At 35.3% G+C, this 12,978-nt stretch overlaps 1 protein-coding gene, 1 long non-coding RNA gene and 1 other non-coding gene across 3 annotated transcripts in view; 2 read left to right on the forward strand and 1 right to left on the reverse strand.

Moving 5' to 3' along the window:
- The window catches only part of LOC148682349 (uncharacterized), a 771,506-nt gene that overhangs the window by 357,686 nt on the left and 400,842 nt on the right, over nucleotides 1-12,978 (forward strand). The gene's annotated exons all lie outside the window — the stretch shown is intronic.
- LOC137490983 (uncharacterized) overlaps nucleotides 1-12,978 on the reverse strand; it is a 471,679-nt gene that overhangs the window by 236,138 nt on the left and 222,563 nt on the right. The window lies entirely within an intron of this gene.
- trnas-cga (transfer RNA serine (anticodon CGA)) lies at nucleotides 8,693-8,774 on the forward strand. Its single transcript has one exon. It is a non-coding gene; the product is annotated as a tRNA-Ser (tRNA).

The raw sequence follows: 12,978 nt of genomic DNA on the forward strand, positions 1-12,978 counted from the left end.
TGGCTAAAATAGAGGCAAATAATTTATAGTCTCCATTTAAAACAGACACAGGTCTACATGAACTACAACTACAGTTTTATCCTTCCCCTCTTTAGGTATGACTGAGATAATTGCTTCCCTCCAAGAAAGGGGAAATTTCTGCCTCTTTAAGTGTCCAATTAAATGATGATATAAGAAGAGGTGAGATCTCTTTTTTTAAATGTTTTGTACCATTCAGAAGGTAGACCATCATTGCCGGGTGTTTTATTATTTTTAAGATTATTTATAGCTTTATCTAATTCCTCCTCTGTAATTTCTTTTGTTAGGAGACTATTTTGTTCTCATCTAATACAGGGAAGATCAAGAGAATCCAAAAAAGCTTTAATTGGTGTATTATTTACCTGTGTCTGTTGTGAGTATAAAGATTTATAATAGGTTTCAATTGCCTCTTTAATTTTATCCAGACTATATACTATTTTTTCTGAGTAGGGGTCCTTTATCTTATGAATTGAAACCTTTTGTTGTTGTTTTTTTAAGTTTCCATGCTAGCCTTTTTGTTGCTTTTGGTCCCGTTTCATAAAAGGCTTGCCTTAAGAATTTTAATTTCTTTATGTCCTCTCTATACATCTCATCTGTTTTATTTTTTATATTTTTGATCTTCAAAATCTGAGTATCTTTACTAGTTGCATGTTGTTCTGTTAATTGCTTTAACTCATCTTCAAGATTTCTAAAATTGAAGTTCTTTTATCTTCTTAAGGGTTGCTGTAATAGAAATGATCTTGCCTCGTAATACAGCTTTAGCTGCATCCCATAAGATTATAGGACTTACTTCCCCATTATCATTATTCTCTACGTATTATTCAATTTCTGATTTAATTTGGGCCACTACTTCTGTTTTCCCTAGTATACTTGTATTTAGCCTCCATGTTTTATCAGCTTTTCTGTCATTCAAATTTAAAGTGAGGTACAATGTTGCATGATCTGATACATCGGCCGCTTTCATTTCACATTCTTTTACCCTGTGTCTGTCCCTGCTAAACATAAAAAAATAATCAATCCTACTGTAAACTGCATGGGGTGAAGAATAATAGGAGTATTCTCGTTTTGAGGGGTGAAGATCTCTCTAAACATCTAATACTCCAAGATCTTTTAATGAATTCTAAAAACTTCTTAACTGAGTCGTTTTAATTATTTTATTATTGAAAGTGTCCTTTTGTTGGTTATGAACTATATTGAAATCACCTCCACATATTGTTATTGCCTTAGTTTCCAAAGCCAAAAGGTTGATGATTGTATTGAACAGTGTTTTACTGCCAGGGGGTGCATATACATTTACTAAAGTGATGAATTGTTCATTTAGTTTTCCCTGAAGCAAAATATATCTGCCTTCTTTATCTGATATCTCTTTTAGCAATTCAAAAATAAGAGAATTATGTACTGATATTGAAACTCCCTTTTTTATTATTTTTCCTAAAAGAACTATAAAAAGTTTGTGTATATCCAAACTTTTTAAGTTTATCATGTTCAGATGGGGAAAGGTGTGTTTCTTGCAAGAATATGATTTGATTTTTTCACATTTCATTTTGGCTATAACCTTACTCCTCTTAATTGGATTATTTAACCCATTTACATTTAAAGATGCAATTTTAACATATCTCTGCATGGTAATTTCAGAAAGTTAAGTTGGCAATCTTTTGAACTAACAAAAATGATAATAAAACTAAACAAAGATCGAAGAACATTGGCTTTCAAAGGTGTGGGCCACGTTTGACCCAGAAAACCCAGCTGAAGTCCTGGGGAGAGGGATTTATTCCTGCCTCTTGCAGGTGTCCCTCATTTAGATGAGAAAAATTATTTTTTAACATACCAATCTAATCACTTGTCCCTGGTCTTTTTTTTTCTTTTTAACTCAGATTATTAACTTAAGTAAATATTATTGTAAACAAAATGATTTCTAAAGCCCCTCGAGGATTCCAACCAACTAGGAATCATGAGGATTGTTCAAATACAAAATGAAACATATTCAGTCCAGAACGATGTAGTTTTTACCTTTTAAATGACTTGAGAAGAACACATATTCAAACAAATTGTACTCATAAAGTAGTTTGAAATAGCGTTATTTGTAAGTTGTGTGTCGAAACAGTGCCTCCGCATACCTCTTTAACGTTAACAGTCAGCGGTGTTTCTCAACAGTTAATCTTCATTCTGTGTTTGTCTCTGAAAGCTCTTCAATCTTTCCCGAACACGATCAGGAGCGACCGTCCAGCTCTTAGCCACTGGGTACGGCGTGTCAGTCTTTCTTACCATCGACACCGGGGGTCTTCGGATACCTGCTGCGTCATCGTCAGATCCACCGTATATCCTCTCTTATTCAAGTCTTTCGTAGCTTCAGCCACGCTTTCGTAAAGTTGTGGTCCTGTCTCCCAGTGTATTCGCATCTTGGCTGGGTAGGGCGTCTGTAATCGGATTTTGTTCTTGTTGAGGACTTTTTTCACTTCTTTATATTCCTTCAGTTTTGCATTAATATCCATGGGGAAATCGTGCGCAAAGAAAATCGGCTTGCCATCGTGTTGCGTTTCTTTTGCCCAGGCAGCTTGCAAGAGCTTATCGTTAGTGTACTGCAGGAAATTGAATATAATTGATCTTGAAGTATTATTATTTTGAGGTCTAGGACCGAGAGATCTGTGTGCTCTCTGTACCTGCAGGTCTAAATCGGAGTCCAGTGAGAGCTCAGTTTTTAGCAAAGACGTGATGAAATTAATCATGGACGTCCCTTCTGCTCCTTCTTTAATACCGTATATTCGGATATTATTTCATCGTGATCGGCCCTCCAGATCTGTGACCTTATTCTGCATCATTTTTTGCTCTTTCATGGTGTGCAGTAAGGCGTCTTTTAGTTCAAGGTTTGCCGACTCGAGTTCAGTTTATTCGCTCCTCTGCTTCATTCAGTCTTGTGCCATGTGACTGAATATCTTCGGTGATGCCTTCTAGCTTCTAGTTTATGTTGCTTTTCAACTTGTCCACTTCTGTTTTCATATCCTTTTTGAACTCTTCTTTGAATTGGCTGAATTCTTTTCTTAAATCTGTCTTCAGTTCGGAGATATCTCTGCTGAGTGCTCTCACTGCTCGCAAAGTTTTGGCTCCATGTTCTTTCTCAGGTAGGCCTAACTTGTCGTTATCATTCCTTGTCTCCTTTTCCTCCTCGCTTAATTTTGGCTTTGAATTCCCCTTTTTAGGTTTTGCCCTATTTATTCATTTTGAAGTCGTCTAGCGCAAAGCTCACTTGAATTGGTAAAAGTATAAGGGCTTTTTGAACACATTGAGCAGGAGAGTACGTTCTATGCTGCCATCTTACCGCTCACCCAACTATGGCATTTATGTATGTATTTGCAGCTATTTTCAGTAAAGGTGACATTCAATTTTGCAACAACATCCTTCAAAACGCTAAGAGGGTGTGAGTAAAAAAAATTCCAAGGAAGCACCAGGCTCTCTCAAATGCCAGAACACACGAGCGACAAGGATGGGATTTGAACCCACGCGTGCAGAGCACAATGGATTAGCAGTCCTTAACCACTCGGCCACCTCGTCACATATTTTCCTTTCTTGTCTGGTGGAGGTTGGACTGTGGCACATATTTGTATATGTACATTTCTGCAACTATTTTCGGTAAGATGAATATCAGTTTTGCCATATGAACGACAGCATATAAACGACAAGAATGGGATTCGATGGACTCGGCTACCTCGTCATGTATGTACTCACTTTCCTGATGGGGGCTGGACTATGGCATTTCTGTATGTATTTGCAGCTATTTTCAGTAAAGATGACATAAAATTTTGCATCAACATCCTTCAAAACGATAAGAGGGTGCGAGTAAAACACCTTCCACAGAAGCATGCGTCACCAAAATTGAAATGAAATGTTACATTTTATATTGTTGAAAAAGAGATCAATGTTAAAAAATGTCTATATTAAATGTGAAATATATTTATTTGTTTACATATAGTCAGTGAAACACTATTCAGTGTTTATTAAACTCATCTGGTCATTGTCTGTTTCTTTTAAAGTCTTTCAATTTAATATTAAGCCTTGAAGGGCAAAAACTTAATTTAATTCACAGGCCATATAATTCAATAAATACAATTCAGTAATTCATATGAAGCATAAAATGTCATAAATATTAACATATTAATTAGATAAAACTAACATCTGCACTGGAAAAAAATATTTAGCCCAGCTTTGTAAGCTCAATTTAAACAAGAAAAATATTAATCCTAAAACATGAAATAAATGTTATAGAAACCAAAATTTTACTTTCTCAAGTATTAACATATTGTTACAACACCAACTTATACATTTTTTGATTGTATTTCTTGAAAAGTAAAGCTTCAATGAATGATCTGGCAGATAGAACCTCATAATTCCAAGCGGAAAATGACTTCTAATGTTTTTTACTTCAATTCGCAAGTGCAAAGTAACTGACAAGACAGAGACCTTAAGGGTCCTCTAAATGCAAATGATCAATGAATGAAAGAGAAATGCTACACACATATTGTTTGATATATGGAATGCAAAAACTTTTAAGCTCAATATCACAAAATCATTCAGAACGCAGATAGAACCTTATAATTCTAAAATGACAATTTGCCAAACCTATTTTACACAATCTAATTTCACTTAATAAACAGTTTTGTCTTAAAATATAATCAAAATTCTCTAAAACTGGACTTTTCCACCAAGCTCTCAAATTTTGCCATATTTCCTTTTTTTAGATATTGGGATATAATCTTTTCCAGTACTCTTCTGCTTTGGGTGTAACAAACACGTCTTTAGATAAGCAAGAATAAAACATTTTTAGTATACCATCTTTGAAAGCATATTGATTTTCCTTAAAGTTTATCACCCTTCCTTCATCGCTGTGCCTTTCCAATTTATTCTCTATCTTTGACAAGAGTTATTGAAAATCAATTTACTAACTTGAAAAAAAATAGACCAAAAGAATGGAAAGAAATTATAGAAAACAACAGAAAGACCTTCTGCAGTTGCTATTGATCTATTTAATGTCTCCTACATGACATGGAGTCCAAACTATTGTGTTGTACTGATGTCTACACCTACAACAACCAAAAACCCAACCTCACAGTAACCTGGGGCCTGTTTCAGAAAGGAGGTTAACTGAAAACTCAGAGTATTTTAACCCTGAAATGAGAGAAACTCTGGGTTTTCCGTTTCAAAATGGCAGGTTTGTTAAACTCGAGAAAGCAGGTTAAGTCAAGCCTGTTTCTAAAAGAGAGGTAACTTTAACTCAGAGTCAGTTACTGTGGTAACTTACTCTGTGAATCTAACCTGGTCAGAAGCAGGTTTTATTCTCTAAACTCAGAGTTTCTGTCGGTCTCCTCCCCTTTTTTAAGATGAAGCGGTATTTCTCACCTGAGCCTTACATTTCCACCCACCTTTTTTAATGCTCATTTTGGATACGTGCATAAAAACGATTGATAGAAACGTCATGATGCACATAAAATATGCATAAAAAACGCGCATAACTGAGTAGGATAAACTTTTATTCGATAGAAAATGTGACTACGATGGAAACACTTTTACTGAACAAATTACAGTATGTACATTAAAAAAAAGATCATGATTATATGATAATGAAAATGTGTGTAAATGAACAAACCAGCAGGCTGAGCACACTGTAACACGTCTTAAATATTGTTTTAGTCATTCTAAAATGCCTTAACTGTTTCAGTATTAGTGTATATTATTAATTACCTCCGAACGTCTGGAGCGTGTCAAGAGTCTCCGCGTCTCATGGCTTCAGACGCCCCCACGTGTTCATTGTGTTTCAGCATTGTCTTCTGACATTGAGGCGCAAGTACATTAATTAGGCTAAATAAAGAATTAATTGACGCAGCTTCTTCTACCACAGTAAATTCTGTTTTTACTGTTGATATTTGGTGCCAGTTTAATCAGGAAGTGACAATTTTTCTCTTTGACTCGTTGGATGGAATTTTATTTGCATCTTTTATGCAATATTCCAGTTTTGCACATACATTTATGTAATATATTTGGATGGAAACATAGCTATTGCCTACATTTTAGTCACACACAGAAGAACTGTACGAGAATGGCTTATCCTTTTTTAATAAATAATTAAATTAAATTCACCTTCGACATGCATATAACTATTAATGGGATTATTATTCTTTCTAAAAATTATTTTTAGTACTGCTCACCTTCTAAATGTTATATTAACCTCTATCACTTGATCAATAAAAAAGGCAGACACACAAGTGCACTGTTAAATCATTTAAAACTAATAAATGTATAAAAAAGTTTAGAAAAAAAATATAAACGTCACAAATTACATTACTTATTTTATTATACTTAAATATTTAAATACTTAAAAAGTTAAATTAGGCATTAATTTGAGCAGCTGTTTTCCCACGCTAACTGTCTCTTCTTCACTGATGGTTGCTTCTTTTCAAATATATACACACTCATATTTGCTATAACTTTGCATGAGAACATCAAGTTCAGCTGGAGAAAGAAATGGTGATCTCTTTTATAAGATGTTGCCATAGTCACTCGTAATGTCTGCGCTCCATTGATAATGCCTTTTTAAAGTCACGGTGCGCGCGCTTAACTCTAAGTTGGTCTACTCGAAGTTGATTGACCCAACTCAGATCAGCTGTTCTGAAACCGAAAACTCAGAGTTTTTAATCTCTCGGTAAATCAATTTAGAGTTCACGTTTAAACTCTGAGTTGTTTGAACCTCCTTACTGAAACAGGCCCCTGTTGTGTTTTACCAACCACAGGCCTAAACCCCAGGGGCCTGTTTCAGTAAGGAGGTTCAAACAACTCAGAGTTTAAACTTGAACTCTGAGTTGATTTACCGAGTTTTCGGTTTCAGAACAGCTGATCTGAGTTGAGTCAATCAACTTCGAGTAGACCAACTCAGAGTTAAGCGCGCGCACCGTGACTTTAAAAAGGCATTATCAATGGAGCGCAGACATTACGAGTGACTATGTCAATTACTTATAAAAGAGATCACTATTTCTTTCTCCAGCTGAACTTGATGTTCTCATGCAAAGTTATAGCAAATATGAGCGTATATATTTGAAAAGAAGCAGCCATCAACCAGTTAGCGTGGGAAAACAGCTGCTCAAGATAATGCCTAATTTAACTTTTTAAGTATTTAAATATTTAAGTATAATAAAATAAGTAATGTAATTTGTGACGTTTATATATTTTTTTCTAAACTTTCTTTTACACATTTATTAGTTTTAAATGATTTAACAGTGCACTTGTGTGTCTGCCTTTTTTATTGATCAAGTGATAGAGGTTAATATAACATTTAGAAGGTAAGCAGTACTAAAAATAATTTTTAGTAAGAATAATAATCCCATTAATCTAGTTACAGTGCATATCGAAGGTGAATTCAATTTAATTATTTATTAAAAAAGCATAAGCCGTTCTAGTAGAGTTCTTCTGTGTGTGACTAAAATGTAGGCAATAGCTATGTTTCCATCCAAATATATTACATAAATTTATGTGCAAAACTGGAATATTGCATAAAAGATGCGAATAAAATTCCATCCAACGAGTCAAAGAGAAAAAAATTGTCACTTCCACAGAATTTACTGTGGTAGAAGAAGCTGCGTCAATTAATTCTTTATTTAGCCTAATTAATGTACTTTTGCCTCGATGTCAGAAGACAATGCTGAAACACAATGAACACGTGGGGGCGTCTGAAGCCATGAGACGCGGAGACTCTTGACACGCTCCAGACGTTCGGAGGTAATTAATAATATACACTAATACTGAAACAGTTAAGGCATTTTAGAATGACTAAAACAATATTTAAGACGTGTTACAGTGTGCCCAGCCTGCTGGTTTGTTCATTTACACACATTTTCATTATCATATGATCATGATCTTTTTTTTAATGTACATACTGTAATTTGTTTAGTAAAAGTGTTTCCATCGTAGTTTATGCGCACATTTTCTATCGAATAAAAGTTTATCCTACTCAGTTATGTGCGTTTTTTATGCATATTTTAAAAAGTTATGTCCATCATGATGTTTCTATCAATCGTTTTTATGCACGTATCCAAAATGAGCATTAAAATAGGTGGGTGGAAACGTAAGGCTAAGGCGAGAAATACCGCTTCATCTTTAAAAAAAGGGGAGGAGACCGACAGAAACTCTGAGTTTAGAGAATAAAACCTGCTTCTGACCAGGTTAGATTCACAGAGTAAGTTACCACAGTAACTGAGTCCGAGTTAAAGTTAACTCTCTTTCAGAAACAGGCTTGACTTACCCTGATTTCTCGAGTTTAACAAACCTGCCATTTTGAAACGGAAAACCCAGAGTTTCTCTCATTTCAGGGTTAAAATACTCTGAGTTTTCAGTTAACCTCCTTTCTGAAACAGGCCCCAGGTCACGGTAAACTTTTGTGTACCGTAAAGGTCTGCGCCGACCACAACCCTAAACCTTGCCTACTTAAAAAACTTAGCCATGGAGCCTGGATGGCTGAGTCGGTAGAGCATCAGACTTTTAATCTGAGGGTCCAGGGTTCAAGTCCCAGTTTGGGTATATAAGACCCTTTTTGTGGAGCCACAGCTTTTGCGGTTGAGCTATTACTTGCTGAAAGTTTCATCTGGATGCACCACACCACATGTGTGCTAGCCATGAGGACATGGCAGTACATGTAGTTGTGGCCGAGTGGTTAAGGCGATGGACTCGAAATCCATTTGGGTCTCCCCGCGCAGGTTCGAGTCCTGCCGACTACGTGCTGGCAGTGCGCAGTATTTTAATTTGCGACCTTCCTTGATTGTTAACAACTCCATTGTTTCTTGTGAAAAGGGATGTAATGGTAGGCAAAAGCCACAAAAATAAATCGGCAGCCATGGTACCTAACTGCCCTGGAGGCCCTCCATTTTCAAAGACATTTGACAGAGAGTGAAGGTCCAGTGGTTGTCCTGTAGCTCGCCGTGATTGTATAGTGGTTAGTACTCTGTGTTGTGGCCGCAGCAACTCCAGTTTGAATCTGGGTCACAGCAGATTTTTCAAGGTGACATTGGCGTTGGACTCTGTGTTGCCATCCGTAATCTCCAGCCTCCTTTTAATGCAGGCTGTGTTAATGGCACGTCCTGAATGTTTATGTTTCCTAAAGTGTGGAAGACTAGTGATACGATATGAGCAACGGGACCTTTGATGACAGCATGCTGTGTAGATAAGCATTGATCAAGTCACGCTTCTAAGGCATGGAAGGAATCTTTTCAATTGTTAAGTCTCCATTCATTGCCACAACAACAGTAACCCCTTCTGCAGTTGCTATTGATCCATTTATTGTCTCCTACATGACATGGAGTAAAACTATTTTGTTTTACTGATGTCTACACCTACACCTACAACAACCATAAACCCAACCTCACAGTAACCTGTTGTGTTTTAGCAACATCTACAACAACCACAAGCCAAAACCCCATGTCACGGTAAATTTTTGTGTACCGTAAAGGTCTGCGCCGACCACAACTCTAAACCTTGTCTACTTAAAAACATTGCCATGGAGCCTGGATGGCTCAGTCAGTAGAGCATCAAACTTTCAATCTAAGGGTACAGGGTTCAAGTCCCCGTTTGGACACTTATAAGACCCTTTTTTTATAAAGACTTATAAGCTTTTGCGGTTGAGCAATCGCTTGCCGAAAGTTTCATCTGGATGCACAACACGTGTACTAGCCATGAGGACATGGCAGTACATGTAGTCGTAGCTGAGTTGTTTAGGCGATGGAAACCTGTTGGGGACTCCCCGCTTAAAGCAAGAAGCTTCTTCTCAACCATTTACCCCAGTATGCAGAAATTGTATAGGCTTGTTGTCTCAAGTTAAATGTCAGTACTTCCATGTCATACACCTCTTTAACAATATCATACCATTCGCCTACAGATGAAGGATCTTCCTTTAGCAATTTTTTTTTTTGTAATGGCTTTTTTGCTAGTTGTTAGTAGTGTGTTAGGAAGATACACATCATTTTATGGTATTTCTGCAGAGTAAATTCCCAGGTACATAGTTTTAAAATTACATACCAGATTCAATCTCATTATTGCATTTATCTCTTTATTTAAATCTTTTGTATAATATTACAGTCCCTAAATATGTGGACATGATCTGCCAATACAATTTCACATTTTCTCCAGCATTCACCATTTTTGATCTCTACTTTGAAAGTATTTTATTTTAGGTGATATAAAAAACCTGATAACATTTCTCCAAATAAATCCCCTCCATTAATCGGAATTAATTGTGATTATTTGTGTTTCCCAAAGTGTTAACCATTCCTCATTTGTTAGTATTAATTTGGCTTCCCTTTCCCATTTATGTTTTGTATACATTATTGAGTGTTTCTTTGTTAATGTCAGACAGGAATAATTTCTTGATACTAGTTTTTTTATTAACCTTCTTTTTGTAAGCATCTATAAATACCTGCACTACTGTTGTTTTTATGTCTTCAGAATCTCTTATGCTTTTATTGAAGTAGTGTCTAACTTGAAGGTAACGGAAAAAGTCTTGTTTATCTAAGTTATATATATTGGAAAGTTGTTGAAAACTTTCTAATTCATTATCAGTAGTGTTGAGACAGAAGGATGTTATGGCCTACAAACTCCATTGTTTAAATCTTAGATCTAGTTTTGCTGGTTTAAATTGAATATCACGTTCAACCCCTCTTAATATCTTAGCTTGTTTTTCACATTTAGGATTCTTTAATTCTTTGTACCAAATTTCTAAAGAGCTCTTTGTCAGGGAATTCAATTTATGCAATTCTGTATGTTAGAAGTTTCTATCTCCTAATAATTATTGGAGAGGTAAGTGGATTAGTAATTCTTCAAATTCTTTCCACTTTGCACAGTATTTGTCATTGCACCAACAAACTATGTGTCTAAGCTGTGCTGCCTTACAGCGAGACACTAGTTTTTTCCATTCATCAAATTGGCTTTTTGGTTTCTCCACTGGTAAAGCTTTAAAGAGAAAAAGTGGGCATGGTAATATATCCATCTTTATTATCTCTATTCGATTATATAGATCTAAAGATAGAAGGGGCCATCTGTTCAAATCCTTTATTATAGTTTCTGTAATGGGAAAGTCATTTATTTTTATAGATATCTGATAGGTCTGCAGAGATTTGAACTCCCAAGATACCTGATAGAAGGTATGTTCCATTTAAATGCATAATCATTGTGTATTTTATCATCTGGGTTATAGTTGCATTAAAAAGTTTGTGTTTTAAGTAAATTTAATCTATATCCTGAATGTAATCCAAATTTGTCAAGAGAATGCATCACCTTAGGTGAACTAAATTCTGGGTATGTAAGAAACAGAAACACATCATCAGCATTTAAACAAATTTTATGTTCTACATCTTTAATTTTCACTCCCCTTATTTCTGCATAATCTCTGATTAGTTGTGCCAATGGTATAACAAATAATGCAAATAAGGAAGGACTTAATGGGCAACCTTGTCGACATCCTCTAATATAATATGTTCTGAAAATATCCACAGTTATTTTAATTCTAGCTGTAGGAGTTTAATATAAAGATTTTAAAAATGTATAGTGTCATTCTCAAATCCAAATCGTTGCAGAACTAAATATAAAAAATCCCAACTCATCGAATCGAAAGCTTCTTCTGCGTCTAGGCTACTTAGAAGAGTGCTAATCTTGTTTTGAGCTATATAATCTATTACGTGAAGGGCTCGCCATATATTATCATATGTTTGTCTTTGTTTTATAAAACCTGTTTGATAAGTATCTATTAGGTCTGAAAGAATGTCCTATAATCGTTTAGCTAATATAGATGCATAGGGCCCTATCATACACCCGGCGCAATGTGGCACAAGACGCAAAGCAATTGCTATTTGCTACTTTCACCTTGGTGCAAGGGTCATTTTGAGGCATTGCGCCAAACTGTTTAAACAGGAAATGCATTTGCGCTCGTATGTGCGCCTATAGGCGTTCTGGTCTAAAAAAGCAGGCGTGTTTTGGCGCGTTGCTATTTTGAGAAACTGTAAATAGTCTGTTCTTTAGATCAGAACAAAGTTGGTCTATTGTTTGGCGCAAAGTGTGCCTGGCTTACACACTACACACAAGATGCAGAGCAATACGCAAATATCATTACATATGAAAAAGATATTAAGGATATATATATATATATATATATATATATATATATATATATATATATATAAATGATTAAATTATTACAAAACATATTAATTTCTAGCCTACATGAATTTTAAAAACCACTGCCTTCAGCCTTTCTTCATCTCGAGAGGCTTTTTCAGTTCATTTCAGTTCATTTAATTTTGCTTTTGTATAATTTTGTATAATTATTATTAGCAGTATTATTTATTATATCCATATTTATATTTGTTTGATTAAAAACAAGCTTAGATTTGTCCACCTGTCAGGTTTTAGGTCGTATGGGGCACAGCAGGTGTATTTGGAAATAACTCAGTTTTTTGAACATACTTGATTATCAATGTTAATTTATTCGTTTGCTGGAAATTAGAACTGAATTTAGAAATAGTTTTAAAACAAATTTTTGCGCTTAACAAACAAAATTAATTATTTATAGGCTAATTGATGTCTGAGCGTAAAGGTTTCCCTATCCACGAGAGCAAAAGCGAAAGTGAACTTACTTTACGTCATGTAAATAGCAAATGCAAATGCGCTCATGACGCGACGCAACTGGCTCTTAAAGGTAATGGGAGATGAGTCGCTGATTGGTTTATTCTCAAAACACACCTATAACTCATTAACAAAATAAACTCAACCCTTTTAGACCATGCGCCATGGAGCAAAACGGATTTTCCCGTCCTTAAATTAGCAAGTATGGATTCTGACACGCCCTCAAATATTTTATTGAGTTCCACTTTAACTTCTTTGATATTATTAAAAATATCTGGATATTTACCATATTTAGTCTCTAAATCTTCAAGT

The sequence above is a fragment of the Danio rerio genome, chromosome 4 (assembly GCF_052040795.2).
Source record: "Danio rerio strain M-AB ecotype USA chromosome 4, GRCz13ab, whole genome shotgun sequence".
Classification (NCBI taxonomy): Eukaryota; Metazoa; Chordata; class Actinopteri; order Cypriniformes; family Danionidae; genus Danio; species Danio rerio.